This window comes from Chiloscyllium plagiosum, chromosome 9, assembly GCF_004010195.1.
Source record: "Chiloscyllium plagiosum isolate BGI_BamShark_2017 chromosome 9, ASM401019v2, whole genome shotgun sequence".
NCBI lineage: Eukaryota > Metazoa > Chordata > Chondrichthyes > Orectolobiformes > Hemiscylliidae > Chiloscyllium > Chiloscyllium plagiosum.
In genome coordinates, this window is record NC_057718.1 from 81,547,663 (window position 1) to 81,552,302 (window position 4,640).

Below are 4,640 nucleotides of genomic sequence, written 5' to 3' on the forward strand. Positions count from 1 at the left end.
CCCCACCTTATCCCAGATCTAACCTTCCAACTCGGCACCACCCTCAGGACCTGTCCATCTTCCTTCCCACCTAACTGCTCCACCCTCTCTCTGACCTATCACCATCACCCCCACCTTCATTTACATATCGTATTCCCGGCTATCTCACCCTCCCAGCCCCACCCACCTCCCATTTATCTCCTCACCCCCTTGGCTCACAAGTCTCATTCCTGATGAAGGACTTTTGCCTGAAAGGTTGACTCTCCTGCTCCTTGGATGCTGCCTGACCTGCTGTGCTTTTCTTGCACCATTCGCTCGACTCTAATCTTCAGCATCTGCAGTCCTCACTTTCTCCTAGATTTCCGGATGTGTTCATCAAGATTTCTAGGATGACAAAAAGAGTAGATTGTCTTTGAGTAGAGATAGTATGTTCAAACTGAATATTGTTTCGGGAAGGAGGAGGCACAATTTTAAATTCTATCAATGAAATAACTCCACAAAAGTACCCGGTCGCCAAGTTACCCTTTATTTACATATGCATTTTACATAACACTGATTCAACTCGCTCAGAGCTGGCTCCTAGAATAAGCAGAACCTCTGATACTCCTGTTTATACTTGTTTTCTTTGTTTTGCCTCCGTTGACAAAACCCTAAGATCTGGAATACTCCTTTTTATTTTTTTTATTTTTTTTCCCCCAAGGACACCCGGGCCCTAACGTAACCGTAGAAGAGGGGATACTCCTGTTTATTTTTTTTTAAAACCCCCACACTACCACCTAAGTGTGGTAGTGCTTTTTTTACCCCCAGCACCCATGGTGTGTGTGTGCAGGCATGAGACAGTGAAATATACTCCTTTTTATTTTTTTTAATTTTACCCCCACACTACCACCTAAGTGCGGTAGTGTTTATTTTTTTCCAGCACCCATGTTGTGTGTGTGTAGGTGTGAGACACAGTGAAAGTCACAAAGTGCACGAATCTTTATTCAATTTCCACCACCAGGAAGACAGGGAAACACCCGGGTGGCCAGTGACAAACACTGCCCTTCACATCAAAGGACAGTGCTGTGTGATCAAAACAGTGAGGGGGAGGGTAGGGACTAAATCAAAATAGAGTTGGATACAAATGACAGCGGTGGGATTCGTACCCAAGCTTCCGTCGAGACTGGAGCTTAAATCCAGCGCCTTAGACCGCTCGGCCACACTACCAGCCAATATACTCCTTTTTATTTTTTTTCTTTTTATTTTTTTTTTTGTTCTGTGGTTCTTTTATTTTTACCTTCTTTTTTTTTCTTATATTTTTTTTAATTTAACCCCCAAACTACCACCTAAGTGCGGTAGTGCTTATTTTTTCTCAGCACCCATGGTGTGTGTGTGTGCAGGTGTGAGACACAGTGAAAGACAAAAAGTGCACAAATCTTTATTCACTTTCCACCACCAGGAAGATAGGAAAACACCCGGGTGGCCAGTGACAAACACTGACCTTCACATCAAAGGGCAATGTTGTGTGATCAAAACAGTGAAGGGGAGGGTAGGGACTAAATCAAAATAGAATTGGAGGGAGAAATGATGCACTCCACTCCCTGCGGCGCCCATCTCTCCCTGAACAACTCCAGGGTGTTGGTGGACACCGCACGTGGTGGACACCGCGTGCTCCTTCTTCAAGGACACCCGGGCTCTAACGTAACCGCGGAAGAGGGGCAGGCAGTCGGCCCTAACGACCCCCTCCACGGCCCGCTGCCTGGACCTGTTGATGGCCAGGCCCAGGAGCAGACCCACGAGGAGGTCTTCAGACCTGCCCTCCCTCCTCCGTACCGGGTGCCCAAAGATCAGGAGCGTGGGACTGAAGTGCAGCCAAAAACAGAGGAGAAGGTTTTTCAGAAAATCAAAAAGGGAGTGCAAACGCCCACACCCAATATACACGTGGTCCACGGACTCCACAGCGCCACAGAACAAGCAGTTGGGCTGGGAGTCCGTGAACCACCGCAACCTGCAGTTGCAGGGGACTGCTGCGTGCAGCACCCTCCACCCCAGATCCCCGAGAGAAAGGGGGAGGACTCCCGCGTAGAGAGCCCTCCACTGGGGATCCCCACCGCCCGGTGGCAAATGGGCACGCCAAGGCGTGTCCGGACAGTGGATGAGGGAGAAGAGGTGGACGGTGTGCAGCAGCAGTCTATACAGGGCCTTCCTTTTTATATCCCTAAATGAGACAAAATTAAAATTTCGGAGGCGGCTCAGGTTGTGGGGCACAGGCTCCCGCGGGAAGTACGGGACCTTGGGGCCAATGTGAAATTCCGTCCGGGCTGGGGTGAGCGTGGATACTCTTTTTTATTTTTATTTATTTATTTATTTCTTCGGGTGGCCAGTGACAAACACTGCCCTTCACATCAAAGGGCAGTGCTGTGTGATCAAAAACAGTGAAGGGGAGGGTAGGGACGAAATCAAAATAGACTTGGAGGGAGAAATGATGCACTCCACTCCCTGCGGCGCCCACCTCTAATGTCCCATTTATCTTTTTTCTTAGTGACAAACACTGCCCTTCACATCAAAGGGTTGTGCTGTGTGATCAAAAATAGTGAAGGGGAGGGTAGGGACTAAATCAAAATAGAATTGGAGGGAAAAATGATGCACTCCACTCCCTGCGGCGCCCACCTCTAATGTCCCATTTTTTTTTTTCTTATTTTTTCCCCAGCACCCATGATGTGTGTGTGCAGGTGTGAGACACAGTGAAAGACACAAGGTGCACGAATCTTTATTCAATTTCCACCACCAGGAAGATAGGAAAACACCCGGGTGGCCAGTGACAAACACTGCCCTTCACATCAAGGGACAGTGCTGTGTGATCAAAACAGTGAAGGGGAGGGTAGGGACTAAATCAAAATAGAATTGGAGGGAGAAGATACTCTTTTTTATATCTGTCACCAAGTCTCCCTGATTGGATCAGATTAATAGCCCCATTCTATGAGGTCCACCTGGATGACCTTATTCCAATCACTGCATGCAGACTTCAAGTGAGTCAAATTCTGTTTTCCCGATTGTCCTTCATTTTTATATTTTTTTTAACATCAGAGCCTCAGATTTCATTTGGGGTGGGGCAGAAGTATAGATGATGCACAAGGCATCGCAGTTGTTCATGAAAATTGGGTGAACCAGAGTTCTTTTGCTGCCCATCATTTCTGGGCAAATCCCAATAGTATTGAGTCTGAATTGGACGATGGAAGGAAAGAAATGGCTCTGCTTTGTGCTTGTGGTCAAGTCAGAACTGGAAGACCAAGGGCTTAAAGTGAGAGAGATTTATGAAAGCAATGAAGAGATGAGAAAATAAAGGAAAAAGAACCAATCATTGGGTGAAATAATTATTTGGAAAAAAGAAAAATTTGGGGGGCATAAGGAAGGCAGGGCCAGCTTATTTATAACAATATATTAGAGGAATGTGTTTCCATGGGAACAAAATCTTGTCTGCAACTAGTTAGCAATGATATGTAAATTACTTTGGGGCTCAAATGAATGTAATCCTAGAAGGTTGACAGCATCAACAGGGTGAATATATAAAAGATTTTTTTTATCAATGCAAGAGAATTATAATTAGTCCCATAACATCTTTATAAACAATGCAGATCCCAAAAATCTGAGCAATGTGCTGATGGGGAACAGTTCAACTTACTCCTATAAAACCCAAATCACCATAGGATTAGAGATTAGGTTTCCCCACCTTTTTCTTGAACTGTTGACATGACTGAAGTATTTAGTTGAGGCAACAACATCAACTTGTGTATAAAATTGACACTGAGCCACAATAGGAAATATCAAGACAAATGACTGGAAGCGTGTTAAAGAGAATTTTAAAAAGCATATTAAAGGAAGAGAGAAGCGTTGAGCAGTACAGTTGTAGAAAGGGAATAAAACTATGATCTAAGCAGCTAAAGGCAAAGGTGGGCTGAAAGAAATTGAATGTACACTAGTGTCCAGATTAATGCATAGATCTCAGTAGATTGTAAAGTGAAGGAGATTACAGAGCGGGAAGGGTGAGGTCACTAAGGGAATCAAAACCAAGGTTGAGAATTTGAACATAGCTTAAGTTTCACCTTTATGTACAAAGCTGAAACAATCTCAAGCCCTTTAGCAACATAGACAGAAACATGTGTCTCATCAACCAGTGTTCTACTGTTGTCTAACATTTATAGCTTGAGATCCAAGAGCAGAAATCTGATTTGGGTGGGATGTTAAACAGATATTTCCACTGTATGCCTTCCCAGTTTAGAGTCATTGAGATGTACAGCACAGAAACAGACCCTTTGGTCCAACTTGTCTATGCCGACTAGATATCCTAAATTAATCTAGTCCCATTTGCCAGCATTTGGCCATATCCCTCTAAACCCTTCTCATTCGTATACCCATCCAGATGCCTTTTAAATGTTGTAATTATACCAGCCTCCACCATTTCCTCTGGCAGCTCGTTCCACACACACACACCACCCTCTTCAACAAAAAGATGCCCCTTAGGTCCCTTTTAAATCTTTCCCCTCTCACCTTAAACATGTGCCCTCTAAGTTTGGACTCCCCTACCCTGTGGTGAAAAGACCTACGTTTTTCACCATATCCATGTCCCTCATGATTTTATAAACTTCTATAAGGTCACCCCTCGGCCTCTGACACTCCAGGAA